At 48.0% G+C, this 18,299-nt stretch overlaps 1 long non-coding RNA gene across 1 annotated transcript; it reads left to right on the forward strand.

Annotated features, from left to right (window-relative positions):
• Positions 1-14,680: 14,680 nt before the first annotated feature.
• Positions 14,681-17,147, forward strand: LOC126037743 (uncharacterized). Its single transcript, XR_007505802.1, has 3 exons — positions 14,681-15,140; positions 15,378-16,834; positions 16,930-17,147. It is a non-coding gene; the product is annotated as an uncharacterized LOC126037743 (long non-coding RNA).
• The last annotated feature ends 1,152 nt before the right edge of the window (positions 17,148-18,299 follow it).

Raw genomic sequence — 18,299 nt, forward strand, 5'->3', positions numbered from 1 at the left:
ACACTTAAACTATGTGGTAGGCTTGTTGGAGATAAGTTGGTCACTTGGCTGCGCAAACAGAGGTAGCGATACTGTAAACTTGCCGTACAGTTAAGCACTCATACTGCCTGAGTACAGTGAGAGCCTTGGGAATGCTGAGGTCCCACTATGCTCACGTTTGCAATATTAAATTATAGTTTAGAAGGATTAGTTCCCCTATGTACCTCAAGCTGCTGACTCTTCTTACTTCCTGGAAGTGAACAGAGAGCTGCTTTTAATGCAGAGAACTGTGTTCTCCGATTTCTACCTTTTTCTGCAGCTAAAGTTTAAGAAATTATGTGGCTGCAACTGCTGTTGGAATCTGGCCTGTGGTCTTCTGGCTGACCTTTCAAAGTGCTGCTTTCCTATAAGAGCTCAGCCCTTCCTTTGCACCGATCTGAAAGTCTAGGGCAGTTGTCTGTTCTGCCAAGCGTATTATTTTTGGGAATGACTGGCTGGGAACTTGGTGCTGAAAGAGACAAACCTGAAATACTGTCTGTAAGGCGTAGCTGCACCAGTAGTTACGATGACTAGACAAGTTAGAAGATCTGATGGCTAAACCTTTCGAGTGCTTTCTCCAGAAATCTGAGGGAGCATGTATAGTCATTTAAGCATCCTGTGACCTTCACCACTTATTCGCTGCTGATTTGAATACATAAGGGCCTATTTATGCTCGACGTTAAAAGGCTAGTAAGCCCAGGATGCTCTACCTGGCCTCTTGCTGCCGTGATCTTTTAAAGAAGAAAAGAGATTGTGCAAAAAGAAGAGATTGCCTTCCCCTGCAGTCCTGGGAGCAGGGCCATGAGTCGCTGGGGGTGGCACTCAGGTTAGCAGCTGCCGTCTCCTGGGGCTGTTCTGTTACCTGTGTGGTATGTATAGCTTAGGTGTGGTAGCTGATATGGCCTAGAAGTTTCTGGGCTGACGAAGAGTCTTCTAAGGATGAAATATGGATTTCCAATTTATTTTAAAGCCCATATATTCAGGAAACTATATTATGAGCTCTGGTGTCTTGTCTGGCAGCAGCTATGTGAGTTAATGGAACAAGCCCCAAATCTTTTCACTGAAACTACTGACTGCAGAGTCCAAAGGGTGTCGGAGCAAGCAGTAGCCACCTGCATCCCTAGCAGGTACTTCTGTAGTGGCTGCTTACGTTACCTGCAGACCTCGGCAACAGCAGCTGTCCGTTACACTTTTTAGAAAACCTGTGTTCCTGTGACAAAGAGGGACCTTAGTGATGTTCCGTGGGCTTCCCAGCTGCTGGGTGCCGTACCGGTGTGCAACAAGGCAGTCCTAGGCACCGACTTCATGCGACCTAGCAAGGCTGGGAACAAACATTAATTAATAGCTGAAGAGCCTGGCCAGAGGCTGGAGGCCGAAGAGGTGAGACGACGTGATAGCTAACCTTTTAAAATGCATTTGACTTAGGAGCCTGGATTTGTCATTGTGCTATGCACTCTCAGATTTCCCCTGCAGACAATAACAAACACTCCTTTCTTTGAAAACTCTGCAAGCCCTGGAGCGTAAGGAGGACAACCCTCTCTATTTCTAACTGAAAAATCTTTCGGATCGGAATAAACGAAATCAAATGTCCACGATGTAATTTAACATCCCCCGTGCTTCTCTCTTCCCCGATTCTTTCCTCAAAACAATAATGGTTGTGGCTTTTCTTATGTCTCTGCTTCCCCCGGCTTTGAGAGCTGCTGGGTTGGTATGTCTTCTCTTAACTCCTGCTGAACTGATTCTATTAAAACCCCCTTACTCCACAGGGGGCTTGACCTTTTTCTGAAATACCAAATGCGTCTGCTTTGGAAATCACAAACTTCTCCTCCTCTAAAGAGCTTGTAAATCTGGTTTCAATATTGGGTGATTACAGGCTGTGCGGAGAGCTTGAAAGTAAGCAGCCACTTCTGGTAGCAGAGTGCTGGAGCTGGGCTGCCTGAGCTGAGCTGCGACTCTCATTTTTCACCCCAGTGTGTGTTTAGCGTAAAGCCACTGACGCCAGCAGATTCACCCCGGATTAGCGGTCGGGTGACTGGCCAGGCTCTGGTCGCAGGACGGCTTACCTTCTCTTATCAGGACCCTGGAATCCAGTTTTTGTTGTTGTACAACCACTTGCTCTGTGGTAAATCCAGCGATCTCATTGCAAGTGGATGCTGCCCTGGAGGACAAACACCCAGAAAAGCCTGGGGAAAGAACAAGGTTTTTCCTTAGGTGTAATGAATGCATCTGCACCTTCCTTTGCTGCTGTTGTGATCGTTAAAGCAAGGTATGAATAGGGAAAATACATCGCCAGGCTGCCCATGTGGGATGGGATGTGCCTGTTAGCTGCGGGACAGTGGGGTTCCGCAGCGAATAAATGGAAGCAAAATTTGGCCTTCTCATTGAAAAGGAGGGGTATAAGGAGATTATCTCCCAAGGAAAAAAGATCTATGGTCAAAAAAAGACCTCCATAATAAGGCAGAAGTTGAGTGAATAAAAGAAGAAGATCTCTGAAGGAGGCAAAGTTGTCTTTATTAATTTTTTTTCAGATGAGATGCTTTCCCATGTGGAGATCAATGGAAGCATGTTTGTTTTGTTCCAGTGGCTGGTCACTTCGCAGGAAAAAACTCTTTCTTGTTTTGGTTCTAGAAGTTACTTGGGGAAGTGGTATTTTGGATCTGTCACTGTATTTTATTTCTGGGGAAAAAAAAAAAAAGTTGTGGAGAGGTGCTGTAAAATTACAGTTATCTCTTGGGAGGGGCCCAGTGTCTCCAACATTATGAATTCTGGCTCCCTCTAAATAAACAACCAACCTTGTTTTCTTTGTTTCACCTCTAACCCTCGTCTGCAGCCTTTACAATCCCAGGGGGTGAATCCTGAAGTAAAACAAACTGCGAGGGAAGGAAGCCGGGAGGAAGCCGCAGTGCCTGCAGATTAACAGAGCCTTCTGCTCTCCAGCCAACCTTGACAAAAGGATTCAATCCTGAACTGACCTTCAGGGGGAAAAGCAAAACAAAAACCACCTTGACTTGAACTTTCAAGACCGTAGGAGTTTAATGCTTAGTTTGATGTCTCCTAAAGGGAGCAGGGAGTTAGAAATGCCAAACACCTGTTTCGCAAACCCAAATCCTAACAAGTTATCAGGAAATCTGAGTCCCAAATCAAATGGCTTTGAAAAATTTCACATTTGCTCATTAACACTTCCAAGTCATTCATTGCTGCTAAAAGGGCCTAAAAATTTGCTTTTTCTTCCCCTGTGTGATTCTCTAGGCAAATATATAACATCCAGTTAAGGAAATAGTGAGTTCTGTTGAAACATCAATATTTAGATGCAACATTTCACTGAGTATTTCTGCCTGAAAGCAGGTCCTGCCCCACAGCCCAGCCCTGCTCTCTTCCCTGTGGGCAGGAGGGAAGAGAACAAGTCAGCCCTGACTTTGTGAAAAAAGTAACTGGCATGAATTTAGGGTGAGACTCTTTTTTAAGAAGTTTTTATTAAAACTGGAATGTTAAAGTATCTTTCTCTGTCTAGTTATCACACTACTATAATACATCAATGGCCATGCAGTTGGAAAAAGCTAGTGAAATGCCTTATTTCCCTCCCCTTGCCTATCAGCTCCGTTTAAAAAATACTGACTTGAGACAACTTGTTAAGAAAGGAGCCTCTTCTTTAATTGCTTTTTTACCTGTTAGATTAAACTTTCAGGATAGTGTCTGTGGAGCAGCAGGGGGATGAGCGCTTGCCTTTCTTTTAATTACTTTTCCATGTTTAAAAGGAGAGCAACCCAAAACCGGTAAAAGCGGCATCCCGACGAACTTTTAGTGTCTGTCTGCGCCAGAGGCTCTGGGTTGCGGGGGACCCCCAGCCCAGCAGTGCAGGTGGGGGTAGCCAGCGTGGCCGCTGTGCGCCGGGCTGGTCTCTGCTTTTGGGATCGTTTCACCCTAACGGCCTGCGGGTTGCAGAGGTAAATCCCCTTCCTGTCACTCGGGAAGAAAATATTGGTGCAGTAAATCTCCTCCTGGCACTTGGCTGTAACAACGGGGAGGGACGAACAGCGCGGGCTCGGGGTCCTGCCCAGGCTGGGTGGTGGGGATGCTTGTATTTGTGTGCAAATCAGGGCTTGTGTCAAGCAGGTTGCTTTGAAATGCTCAATTTGTTTAGTTCTGGCTGTGAAGTAGCTATTTCATCAGGGGAAGAAGATTTATTAACCAATTTTTTATGGCTATCAACAATGGCTTAGCTCCAGCAGGGTCCCCAGCATTTTTATTAAGTGCAGTGGGTTCCAGAGGTAGAGGTGTTTTATATTCTTCTGGTATTTTAACCCAGTGAACTAAGGCCTCTAGCCTGCAAATACTTAAGGATGTGCATAATTCACTTGGGTCCTGGGGCGGGGGTGTGTGTTTTGTCACGGCGGCTGGCGGGGTTTTGCTGAGCTCCACACTGGGCACCTGCAGTTGCAGTGGGCCCATTGCTGGGGGGCTGCAGCAGGATCCGGGGGGGTCCCTCCTGCCATGGCATTTGCTTTGTTATAGCCTGGTGGGGGGGGGGGTTGAGAGTTAATGCCACAAAGCCAGGGTTCAATCACACTACTGGTGGCCATCGGGTTGGTGTTTTCCTCACAGCGGTGGTCCGGCTGCCCTGGCTGGGGTGGCAATGGGGGAGCGAAGGCTCACACTGGACACGATTCGGGGTGCAAATCCAAATCAGCATGGATGTGTGTTTGTCGGGGGCAGCGTCCCACCCAGCTCAGGAGCCTTATCCTGGGCTGCAGCCGGTTCTTCCCTCAGGTGCTGTGGGGAGGAGCAGCCTGGCAGCATGAAGGAAAGGAGGGCTGTGCTCACGGGGTGCTGGGCTGGCTCTGGTGCACGCTGACACTGTGCTCAGGAGGGGACACCTTTTAAAGGTTTTGAAGTCAGACCTGGTTTAGCTCCCCCAACCCAAAGGAGGGCCTCCCAGAAAATCCACACCATCCCTGCCCTGTGCTTATGGGCACCTCACTGGCACGGGAGCCCCAGGTCAAGCTGCGCCTTTACCGGACTGATTTCCAGCCTTGGGGTGATGCATTTCCATCCTCCCAACCCCTCCAGGCAGGAGCCCTGTGCTCTTTCCCGAGCATGCTCATGGCACAAGCAAGGGCAGCATAAAGCAGCAAGTGCAGAAGCGCGGCTGTTTCTGCAGCCATCTCACTGCTGGCGGGATCGCTCTTTCCCATTTCTCTCTGCAAAAAGTTTCCATCACCTACGCCCTTTTAATATTTTGCACACGAGAAATCACAACGTGATTGCTAAGCCTGCAGAAGACCAGCTCTCGAAGGCTACCAAGTGCCCAAAGCTGCGCGCTCAGCCGTAATTCACCTCCTTCGCGCACACGCGTGTTGATGAAGGTTTTAATTAGATGAACGCATGCAGTGGTTTTCCCACAAAACCCCTTCCTCAGATCTCACTCCCCGACCACCTGGGCCCCCGGTCTGTCTGGCTGCAATCTCTCCTCGGCTCCTCATCTCCCGGCGGTGCTCCTCTCCGGCTCCCTCCCTCCCCTGGATGCCTTTCCCCGACCTCTACCCGCAGGGCCGGAGGCACAGGGGGGCCCTGCCTGCGCTGGAGCAAACTCTCCCTGGCAACAGGTACCATTCCCAGCCTCCCTAGCTGTTATCAGTCTGCAATAACCTTTCCCTTATTTGATTTTGGTTTTTTTTCCCCAGGGGGACCGTAAGGGACAGCCACAACTATGTTTCTTCCAACCCAGTTCCGATTCCGCCTGCCTGCTCGCCGGTGGGAGGGCAGGTGGGAGCATGGTCCCCCCACGATGGGCTCCTGGGTGGGTGAGCGGAGCCGGCCTCTGCCAGCCTCCACAGCCGAGCAGCCTCACCTCGGGACGGGACAGGTCCAAACGTTGGGTTCTTCCTCTTCATGAATAAGAAGTATGAAACCAACTCTCCTGCAAGCGTTTTTTTTGTATAGCTTTTCTATCAGAGGCTGACGACACTTTTTTTTGCATCAATGGATGACAGAAATAAATCCTTCTTTTTGTTTGTAAGAAATGCACCACATTTGGGACCTGCTCAGACTTTTTTCTGTTTCTGATAATGCCAGTGAAACTTGCCGTAAGTTTTTGTTCTTAAAAGCATCCAATACCAAAGCATTAAATTTCTAATTGTGTTTATAAGCTAGCATTAAAACTGCTCTACAGCAGCTTTTTGCTGCAGGATGGATTGGTTGTGGGGTTCTGTAATCTCTGTCTTCATTATACCCCCTCTGTTATCTGTGTCCCGATTACTACTGTGCTTTACTGACTGCGGGACAGTTTTGTCTGTAGAAAGGTTGTCACCCTTTACCTCTTTGAAACGAACTTCGTCCCCTTATATCTGCTGGTGGTGATCAACGCTCCTGTCTTCCTCCTGCAAGAGAGAGGGACCCCCCTTGGCCCTGGGGACTTCTGGGCTCCTGAGCAGCTCCGACCCATTCCTCAGCCCGCGCCTTGCTGTCCCCACTGGGTGAAGCAAAGTGCTGGTGGTTCTGCTGGCACCTTGCAGCTTCCAGGAGAGCTGCCTCCAGGAGGCATTTTATGGCAAACACCTTATCGTAGCTTACGGCTGAACATACACAAGCACTCCCAGTGACCAGTGTAATCCACTCTTTACTGGCATAATTTGACTTTATTTTCTATTTACACAGGGAGGCTTGGGTGGAGCGTTATGTACATGGTATCAGAAAAATAGTCTGCTCCGCCTTGGGGCTGCATGTGTGCTGGAGCCAGGGCACCCACTGCCCCGAGGGCTTCAGGAGCTCTTAGGACTTCCAGAGCGTCTCCTCGCATGCAGGAGGCACTCGACTTTCTCCCGTCAGCTTCTTAGCAAGCAGATTATAATGGCCCAGTAATCTTCAATACATGGCCAAATACGGAATGACACTTCCTATTTTTAAATGGCAGTTGAAGAGCCTGATGTAACAGTCCTGAATACAGCACCGAGTGGGTGCCCATTGAACATAGGTAATCTCCTATCGAAACAGTGGATCTCTTCTGATACTGCACCCTTTCTACATATTAATATTTGATCATTCATGAGCAATTTGCAAATTTGTAATGAGTAATGAAATACCCTGGAAACTGTTTGCTTGCAAATAGTTTCCAGAGTATTTCATTACATATGACAAGTTTGTAAGTAAGTAGTTGCCAGTATTGGGATTCCTGAGTCGTCTGCTCTTGAGTAAAGCCCTGCTGCAGGACAGATGGCCTGGTGTCTCCTTAATCACAGCTGGGGATGCTTTCAGTGGATTTTTGTCCCAGCACCATTTGATAGAAACATCCAACAGCAAGACGACAGGGTTCTGCTACCTATATGATTCAGTGAAAATGAATCAGAAATACAATATACAGGTATAGTTTCCAGTCTTTACTTAAGTATCTTATCCCACTGATTTCCTCCACAACCAGCCATTTTCTTCCTTTGAGTAAAAGTTGCACCCCTGGAATTACGGATACTAATCTCATTTTTTCTTGATTTTTGGGATTTTTTTTCCAACAGCTTTCTAAAAAGCTGGTACGGTTGAATAGCAGTAATTGGAGAGTAACTGCCATCAAAGACTACATTTCAGAATAGGACAGTGGAGTTCTGCCAGAGAAAGTCACTGGCAGTTTTTGCCTGGGACAAAGTGGAAGGATTTGGCACAAAAGGAAGATCAGAGCATGGAACATCTATTTTCTTCCCTGAAAATAGTTACAACTGTAGCTGTAGTAATAAGGAAGCCTCTTGTGATTTGATGTGTCAAGAGGGTGGCAGCATTATCAGGACTATCAGGATGCTATACAAAATTAACAGAAAAAAGCAACAAATGAACCCACCCCAGCACTGAAATACAACATGGATGAGTTGGCTTCCAGCCTTCAGCGCGTGCGGAGGATGAAGGACCAGCTTTGGTCGCAACCTGAGGATGGCTGCACCGGGCAAGGGTCCAACGAGACGGCTGCAGCCAGGGTTAGGTACCGCACAGGGTTCAACTCAATTGCATACAGCTATTTGGTGATGCTGTGTTACAGATACATAATGTCTGTGGATCAGGTGAGTTTGGGCCTCGTGGCGCTTAGTGCTTTGCGGGTGCTGCAGCAAGCATCAGCCCCAGAGCTTACAGCTCCCGGAGAGGGGCAAAGCCATCGCCATCGCTGGCTGCAATGGGAGTGCAATGGCTGCAGTGGGAGCCTCGGGGTGTCCAGCGTGGGCAGGTTTCTCGCAGCAAGATTTCAGCTCCTTAAACAGGCCAGCTTGCAGGCAGAGCACAGATGTGAGCTTAAACCTGGAATTAAATGCCTAACTGCAGGTTGCAGAGGCTGGCAGCCTGTGACCAGCGTCAGCCTGGGTCGGGTTGCCTTGCCGGGGCACTGTCACCGTCACTGCCGTTACTGTCACTAACAGTCCTCTGGGTTTTGCGTGCGTGAAAGCTTGACCGAAGGTCTCCTGTCTCTCAGGAAAGCATCCTACTTGCTGAGCATATTCTAAAATCCATAAAAATACGTGTTTATAAGGCTTACCAATAAAATCTTCTGAGTCTTCTGGCTGAGGCTGGAATTATGTAATCAATTTATATATCAGTACTATATAATTTACTTTATATTTGTGTGTAATGTTTTTATATAATTAATAACATATTCAATAGAATCCAAGTTATCTGAGTGCCCTGTCCAGTTGACTGCACACTCATCCTTTGCTCTTCTTCCTGCTTCCTCTGGCCAATCTAAATGTTCTCCAGGTAGGGAGAAGACTTCACCTCTCAAGGACTTTTCAGATCCATTCTGGACATGAGCTGCAGATGCCCACTAAATATTTCTGTGTGCAATGATACCTGCATATTCACAAGTGTGTGCAAGGGACTAGGGGTATGTGTGTATGTAAAAACGTAAGGGATTCCCAGGCAAGGACGTGTGACAGCAGCTGGTTCTCCAGACCAGCCTTCAAGATGCTTGATGTTCCTGCCAGGAGACCTGTTTCCAAGGGCACTGTGTTTCTGGGCCATATCCTTGGAGACGTCATCCTTACAGCTGATCTTTCCAGACCCCATGGGGACTTCTCCAGGGCACTGGGAAGCAATCTGCTTTGCGTTGTGGCAATGCTTGCTGCCGAGAGGACTTTCTACAGGACCAGCACTGTCCTGTAGACAGGTTACAGAAACTTTTCCCCAGAGTCTGTACCAAATCAGAAATGACTCCCTGGAGTTTCCTTCCTTCTTTTCCCACCAGCCAAGAAATGTCCAAACTATTTTTTAAAAATAAGAAAAAAGACTTAAAATACTGCTCTAAAATGACGTGTGTGAGGGAAAACCCCTACTTGGCAAAAGGAGGAAACAGTAGAGACATAGCAACAATTTCTGCTTTCCCTGTTTATGTTTGCTCTCCCCAAAACACGAAGAATAGGAGTAAATACAATTAGTCACCAGCCACACTGGTGGGGGAGTGGAGGCTGATGAGTCACGGCCGCACTCAGCTTTGTCCTTGGAAAAGTCAGTGCCAGCGCCCGGTGCAGCGGCCAGACCGCGGCGGGTCCTGCATCCCTTCTCCCTGGGGACAGTGGCCCCAGGATTGGGGTGCTACAGGGCACCAGGTCCTACCACCCTTCCTGCCCGAGCTGTGCCGTGGGATGTATGAAGGAATGGGATTGCTCCTCCGCGGGATGGTTCTGCTCCCTCTGGGCGATGCTGAGCTAGTGTTTCAGTTTGTGCTTCAGCTGTGTGGCGGATCAGGCCACTTCTGTCTGAAAAACTGTAGCTGCAGATGGCATGGCTCTAGAGAGGCAATCAGGCACTCTGGAGGAAGGGACCCGAAGGAATCTTTCCAGCCTGCTGTGTATAAAGTGAACTTTTAAGAACCTGTTCCACTTGGTGACTGGGATAACTCCCAAGCAGATATGTCTTACCTGAGACTTTCCTGCCTAGTGAGTGCGCAATGTTATCATGCGAGCATCTTTTGAAACGTCTCTCTGATTTCTCTGCTTTGCCTCCTCAAGGCAAACAGATGGAAGTTTAATCCTCTCCCCTTAGTGTCTCTGGACTGCAAAGCTTTGTCAAAATGGAGCCTGAGATCTTAAAACCTAATGCTTTTTGCTGGATGTTGAGATAATTGCTATGGGCCGGATGCAAGGAGAATGAAGAAGCCAGGCTAGGCAAATGGGAAATGGCAGCAAGTGAGAACTAGATAATGGAAAAAAAAGTAATTCAAAATTCTTTTCTTCATGTCTCCATATACCAATTCGTTGCTAGGACAAATGGAAATTACCTTAATGGATTCTTCTCTGCTCTGAAGGTTTGAGACTAGGTGAATTGAATTTCAGCCAAATTAGGGAAGAGTTTGAGCATTTCCTATCCAACAAGATGAGAGAAAAGCTAAACAAAAGAAACAAGGAGTCTTTCCCTATTCCAGATTTCTAATAGGATAGGAAGTAATGCAGGTGGACGTGGCAAAAACTGGGGTGACTCTCTTCAGCTTGCTTCTTACTGAAAAGCAGTCCAGGTATAAGGCACACACAACTAGGTACAGAGAGGAAGCAAAGCTTAATTGCTTTGGGTTGGATCGTCCTTGGCTAGATGATGCCGTGGCTGGCCTGGTCTGGTGTTAGCGATGGCCCTTTCTGCGGGAGGACGCTGAAGGAGCTGACGTCCCTTCTAGCCATGCTCTGAGGGTGCTGAGGTCCTTCTGCAACGGCTTTTGTGCTGGGGATGACTTTTGCCCTCAGAGATTGATTGGAAAGGAGAGGCTTTTCACAACATGCCTCTATCAGTGTGTGCTCATGCCTATGTGGATGTATAGAAGCCAGAAAAAACCAACCCTGTGCAAAGGATTTTACTTTCCAGGCCAATTTGCTGTATGAATTTTATTATTGTAAATCTATTACTTGTGTAGCTCTTGCTATCTGAAAAAAAATGGATGACTGTAGATGGATGTAAACTAATGGTTTCTCCCAAACAGGAAAAGCAGCCGTCCTGGACATGCTTGGTCAGATATCTGTTGCTGCAAACGAGCTTTGTGGCATTGACTTCAGCAAGACATCACCAATCGCATCTCAGGCTCTGTGAGTGGGCATTTCCTTATGCGTCATGGCTGTGGTTTTATCTAATCCTCGCTGTGTGTAGTCAATGACAGGAAGACTCTTGTGACATTTTTAATTGGCAGCAAGAGATCACATGCTTGCAGAAAATGTCCTGTGTGAAACCACCTCTTGAGAGCAGTGCCTGTGGACAGGGAGAGCGAGGGGAAGGTCCTTTTGTCTCTGGGTCTCCAGACATGGGGTGGCTGCCTGCCACCCGCCCTTTGGTTTGGTGATAGAAACTTGCCCCAGCAAGAACCTCAGGATACGGCTGTCTACCCCCATCAAGAAACCATGAGAGAAGGGGAGCAGCTAATTCAAGTGTTTGGTGATAATATTAGCAGGGAGGGTATTTTTGTTGGATGGAAAATGTATGGTTGTCCTTTTAAAAGTGTCCTTTTAAATGGGATGTACAGTGTAAAGTATTGTGGTGTGTTACAGGAACAGCTTATGCACAGCTCCCGGGTAGATCAGTCCAAACAGTGTAAAGGCAGAAATCAGACATAACTTCTCCTGTATTGACATAATGCACATTGCAGTTTCAGTCAACAATAGCACAAAAAAAAATTAGAAGGCAGACTACACAAACGATCAATGATGCTAATTACAGTTCTCAATGAGGGAGATAATAGCAATGCAAGAGAAAGTAAATACTTATTAGCTCTAAGGAGCATCCTGTTATCTATATGAAAAATAAACACATTAATCTAGGCATCACCTTAATGGCTCAGGCTATGAAGAGGCGGTGTGCTTACTTCACCCAGATGTTGGCATGATTTATCGTGTCTGGTGGAAAACAGAAGTAGCTCCACTGATGCTAATTAATGTAAAACTGGCCTGAATCACCAACTGGACCTTAATATTCACCTTAGCTGGTGCCAGGACACCAGCCTGTTACCTTACAGCTATGGCAGGTGTTAAGTATTACTTAGCAATATGCTATACATTATATATGTAATATGGTACATTATACAACCCACCCCCCACCCCCCACCTGGCCATCTGTAACCCTTTTGAAGACCTCATTAGCCCTAATGCAAAGTCAATGGGCACTTAGTTTAAAAGTAGCACAGACGTGCTGGGGACCTCTGGAGCCAAGATGGCACAGGAGTTAAGTCTTCTTTGAGATCCACAAGACAGTTTTGTTGAAAGCTGTTGTGGTTTCATGCGTGGAGGTGCTAAAAATCCCAGTGGTTACAGGGTGGGTGGCAAGTGCTCAACACCTCTGGATGTCAGGCCAGGCATGTCCTCACTGGCCACCTCTCGTCAACTGTCTCCAAATGATTCCCCAATTTATTGCCACCACTAAAGGCTTCAGCCCTGTCTCAGAGGCTCTCCATTAATGGCATAATGAACTGATACAAGGCTAAGTCAAAGGATTCAGAGCTAGTGTGCAGTAAACATAAACATATGTTTAGCATTGGGTTATAAACTACTGTAGCCAAAGTGGGCAAGTGTTATAAACTTCAAACACGAAACAGATGCAAGTTAATTAGAGGCATGAAAGTGATGACAATAGAAGTGAGCTGTAGCAAGGAAATGAAATGTTAGTTTAGGCAGAAGTTGCTGCAGCTCTGCCTTACGCTGAAAATGCCTTCGGTCTCTGCTGAAGATGGGAAGGCATAGACATATTTTATCGGGACAGGCAGGCACGTTGCCCATATGCCAGAAATGTCAGTCACTGCTATGAGCGAATGCTCAAAGGAAACTCAATCTGGCAGGCTTTTGAAAGCTGGGCATTAGCTTGCCACAAGGTTGTCTGTGGCTGAAGCTGGGCTACAAAACACGTGAAGGTCCCGTGCCCTGTGTCAGTGTATACAGCGCCCAGTGTGGCCACAGGGAAGCAGATGTCCCACAGGCATGGGCATCCACTGGGAAAGGGCGACTGGGCTCTCCGGGCAGCCCTGTGGGGTTGCAGCCCTCCCACCCCTCAAGGGCTCAGGTCTGCTCTTTGCCTCCAACTTCCCAGCCCGTGTTCCCAGACAGGAGAGACCTCCAGCCCTGGCCAGCGGCTGTTAGGTGCCCAGCTGGGGGCATGAGCCCCCGTAAAGAGGCAGAGGTGCTTCACCAAGACTAGGCAACCCCTGAGACTACATGGCTGTCTGCAGTCCCAGGGGATGCAGACTGTCCCTGCCTTCCTCTTGCTTTCTTCCTCCCTATCACTGTAGACAACAGATCTAGTGACTCTCTTCCTGCCAATAACTCTTCTCCCTAGATGCTTATACTCTGCCCATCTGTCTAACATCTGAGTAGCCCTAAAAGCAGTGGTTTGGAGCAGCCAGTGCTGTTTTATTAGGGTCTTGTGAGCTGGTGTCCTTCAGGGCCATGCGGCTTTCCGTGGCTTGCATGGAGATTGTGCAAGAAGAGGGGTGTCGGGTGTTGGAGGAAAAAGAAAGATCACAAATAAATGCCTAAATAGCAGGAGCTCTGAGGTAGGTACAGAAGCCTTGGATATGTTTGTAGCTTTAGTCTCAGATGAGCAAGTGTGAGTGTGCCTCTTAGTCCTGTGAAAGGCTGCGCTCCGGCACAGACAGACTGTCTTTGTCCTCCTGGAGCGCTGCTCTGATGTTCTGCCCTCCAACATTTTCTACACCTCTGCCTCAGACAGACTTGGGAGCCAAAAGGGCTACCCACAAAGAAGATGGTTTAAAATAGCTCCCCTGACAAAAAAGGCATTGCTGTTCAGCCGCTCCTCCTTTCCTACAACCTGTCGGTGCTGGCGCTGCTGACGCCCAGCCTCTGCGCCCACGGGTCCCGGGGCCAGCAGGCTGCTTGGACCACTGCTGCTGGGGCACTGCACCCCCCGACCCGCCTGCTCAGCCCATGAGCATCGCCCTACACCCCTGGTGCCTTGTCCTGCCATCACACAGCCGATGGAGCGGAGAAGCTCACCCTGGCATTTGCCAACCCTGCCCAGTCCAGCCTCATGCCCCGACACCCCCCCCTGCCCCCCGCCGCCCCGTGCAAGCCAGGGCCTCAGAGAGGTACTTGAGGGATTAGCAAGAGTGAAAGTCCTCCTCTAAATGAGAATTTCAGGTTGGGGCCTGAAACTGTAGCAGTTTGGAAAGCACCCAGTGGCTGTGCTGTCAGGGAGTGCTCACAAGCAGTAAAATAAAACCGTTGCCTAATTATAGTTTCACCAAGGGGCACTGTAATGCTATGATATTAACTCCTTGCACATAAACAGCGATGGGCAGGGGCTTGCCAGCAGTACTTGTACCTCCGGGAGATAAACAGGTAACGGTATCACGGTGCCGCCATCCAGACGGTAGACAGCTGCACGGCAACGAAAGCAAAATTACAGGCACATTTACTCACTGTACCAAATTACACGTGACCAGGGCAGGAATTACACCCAAGTATTATCCAGCCCTCCCTTCACCGGGGGGGGAAAATCTGTGATTGGGAACGAACAGACCACGGCGGAGCAAGGAAGGAACAAAAAAGGGGCTTCCCACCACTTGTGGAAATTGAAATTAAAACAGACAGGGAAAAAAAGCAGCAGCCCAGGGAAGGTTGTAATTACTCTACAATCAGCTATTCATTTAACGAAACTGCAAACTGGCACAGTGCTAATAGGAGGGTCTCAGCTGACGGAGGGGGTGCAGATTAAAGTGGGGAAGCTCACTTGTTGATATTTTTATTTGGGAAATGCTTTTCCCCTTTAATGATTTTAGATGAGATGATCAAAAACAAAGGAAGAAAACCAGATTGCTGGAAGTGACTGCATCAGGCAGGCGAGGATGGGGAGGTGTGCTGGTGGGGGTCCCTGTCCACACTGAGCTGGGTTTCCTGCGGCTGGGTACTGCGGTTCCCGTGCTGCCCTGGCAGGAGACGGCAGGGGCACGCTGCAGTGCCGGGGCTGGCTCTGCAGCACGGGCACGGGCACGGGCACGGGCACGGGCACGGGCTGGCCGGGGTGACAGCCTTGTCCCCGTGTGTGCTTGCTCTGGGAGGACACGCTGTGCAGGAGCAGCTGGGAAGCACACGGGTGAGCGGGGAGAGGGAGCAGAGCCTTGTCTCAAAATTCAGACATGCAAGAATTTCTGATGCCCTGAGCAAACGCTATAGGTTGGTTACATCCTTCAAATCTTGGGGAAAAATAAGCAGTTTTGTTAGAGCTTCCAGGTGTTAGGTAAAAGAGTGCAGCAATGTCACCTGTGATGAAGCACTGCCATGCAGGTAACTCTTACATGGGGCTCCTTACACAAGGAAGGGTTACTTACATGGGCAGGGGAAAGAACTGGAAATACTCTGCCACAACGGTGCAAGGTCATATTTCATTTCCGTAGTGTTTTGTCTCCCCAGGAGGCAGCCGGCAACCAAAGCAAAGCTCCAGTCTCTGAAGAATTCTCTTATTAAAGATTACCCAGCTCCCTTGCTGCTCCAAGATGTCTCTTAGGAACTGCTCAATTCACACAGAAGGTATTTTGCTTTGTGTATATGCGGGTTGTTTTTTTTTTGTTGTTTTGTTTTGTTTTTTAATTGAAAAATATCTTTCCCTTCCTACCATCCCTCCAGGTCAGGATAGATGTTCTTTGACATAAAAAGGGGTTTTTGGCACGTTGAATTAACCTTCCTGACTTTGACGAAAAGCGACTGTAGGGCCAACATAATTAACTGGGCTGATTTGGTGACTTATGTCCCTAGTTCAGTCTCAGCAGCACTGCCTGCTACAGAGCTTTGATAACTGCTGCTGGACACCCCACAGATTAAAAGACTTTAATCACCTTTCAGGACATTTTTCTATCAACCTTTTATCTGCATTTTTATAAGTCCTGTTGCTTTGGAAAAATCTGCAGGCTTCCTGACAGGTCTGAATTTGGTCTATAAGAAGCCCAGGTGGCCCTGAGGCTCCTGACTCCTCTGGCTGCCCCACAAGCAGTGCCAGCACTCGTGTTGCTCGCTCATCCCGTCCCCGGCTGTCTGTAGAGTCCACCAATGGGAAAAATGCACAGGTCCATATAGCATCTGCCCAAACTCAGAGAGGGCGGCTGTGCTCATGGAGGATGCTGTGGGACTGAGCTTAAGAAAGTGTATTGGGAAAGACAATAACATTACCTCCCCATTAGACAGTAACATTACCTGGCCTTGATATTAGTGAATTTGCTATAATGGTGACTAACTGGTATATTTTGAAAAAGACAGAAATTTTTTCACTTGGAGAAATATGAAAAGAGCAATTTTAAATTGCTTCCATTTCTCTGTATGAAAATCTGAAAACATAAATGGTCAAACTCACCATTACTAGATTTTAAAGCAGCCTGACTAGAAAGAAGCCATTTTCTCTCCAGCTCATTCTTAAGAGTGTCTGTGGTAGCGAAACCCTCTGCGGTACAGCCTCTCCCTCCATGGGCATCTCTGGAGCCCCCACTGCCTCCTGCCAGGTGCTCAAAGGCAGCCCAGGGCACTTAGGGGTCTTTCCCAGTCTAGTCAAACTTATGCACGCAGGGACCAGACTCAGGAGTGGATTAGGTGACACACTGTTCAAGTTTTACTGTTTAAAGCGAAAAGGGCTTAAAAAAAGTCCTTATTAGTATGAATCGCCACCGAAGGAAGTTCTGCGCTAGTTGCCTTTTATGTCCTGCATCCCCCAGCAGGCCGGCCTTTGGTGCACATTTCTAAGTAGCGTTTGCCTCCAAGAGCTCTGTTTCTGCAGAGAAAGAACAACACAGATTTGGGTGGCATCATCTCCTGCTTGCCAGTTTCAGTGCTTACCTGGAGGGAGTTGCCTCCAAGACTGCAGGACTCAGATTATCACACAGGTTTGTGTTCCCCACCCCTCCCTTCTCCCTTTTGAGTGACAAAAAAGGGTATCAGCTGTACCATGGCTTTTGTCACTTGGCTGCTTGCCCTTCAGGCGTCACACCTTTCCACAACTACTTCTACGTTGTCATCGAATGGGTCACAGTCACCTCTGAGCCAGACTGGACTCAGGCAGCTAAGGCAGAGAGGCTCCACAGCTCAGTGCCATTTCTACCCAGGGGTAGACCTGCACCAACTTTGGCCTAACGTGAATGCCAGGAGCTGAATTTGGATCTGCTGGCCAAGTCTTTGATGTAATATTTACTGTGCAATAAAGCTTCCCTGATATAAACCAAATGAAAGTATTCTGCCTGGCTGAGTATAACAGGACATTCTCTCTGCAAAGGCTGTGTTAAGCTTTGACTTAGAGTCTAACAGCAATTAATGTCTCACCTAAGCTTTTCTGTTGAATGTTTGCATCATTTCAGGAGAACATTAGAGATTATTTAACCGAAATAACTTTGAGAGATTTGAAGGCTCCAAAGATCAGCTGACTTTTACAGGGAAAAGAGAGTATTTAAAACCAAAGCAAGGGTTACTCTGAAGGTTCATTCTTTATTTGGAGACAGCTTAGGAATGATTTAACAGGGTTAACTTCAGAAAGAAATATCCTGAAGTCCTCTAGGAGACATATTCTTGCAAGATTGCCAGCTAGTTTATAACTGAGATTCCTCATGCTCCGTGGGGGTAATTACTGCAGCTGGGTTGGAAAGGCTTCGGTATTAAAACAGCAGTCAATGAGCTACTGAACACAGGCTCAAATCCACAAGGAGATTCTCAAAGCCTGGCCTGATTAGAGCAGAATAAATCTTGGCCTGGATTGCCTGTCCCTGCCTTAATGTCTCGCACTAAGGGGGATATGGTACCAAATGGGGTAGGCTGGTGTGAGCGGGTCATGCATTTTATCTGAGAAATGAGCTTTCCTTTTTCTGGGAGATTGCCTGGAAGAGTCACTTAAAGTGAAAGCCAGAGGTAAGGAATTCAGCACCAAGTTGTGTAATATCCAGTAGCAACATTAAAAAAAAAGAAAGAAAAAAAAGAAAAACCTTTCTTCCATCGCCAGCCATGAATTCGTTTAAGCAGATATAACGTCCTCAGAGCCACAGGAGCCAAGTGACATCTTTCCAGCAATGCTTCTTGGGCAGTTGCTTACCTTTGGTAAACCCAAAACAAAATCCGTGTGCTTTAAGGCCTGTCAGTGCTCCTGCTGTCTGCGTGGGCGCATGGAAAGGTGCTTTAGCTCGCACTCCTCTGTGGGGAGTTGCCCAGCTCCGTCGCTCCTGCCCTGTGGGACAAGGGTCTGGGAGTGCCCGCAGGCTCCCGGGCTGCTGGGGCGGCCACGCGCCTCCAGAGGGGCTTCGCAAGGAGCTGCTGCAACGCTCTGCTCCTGCTCTCAGTCAAATCCTCCTGCTGTGACGTTCCCAG

This window comes from Accipiter gentilis, chromosome 4 (assembly GCF_929443795.1).
Source record: "Accipiter gentilis chromosome 4, bAccGen1.1, whole genome shotgun sequence".
In the NCBI taxonomy this organism is placed as follows: Eukaryota; Metazoa; Chordata; class Aves; order Accipitriformes; family Accipitridae; genus Astur; species Astur gentilis.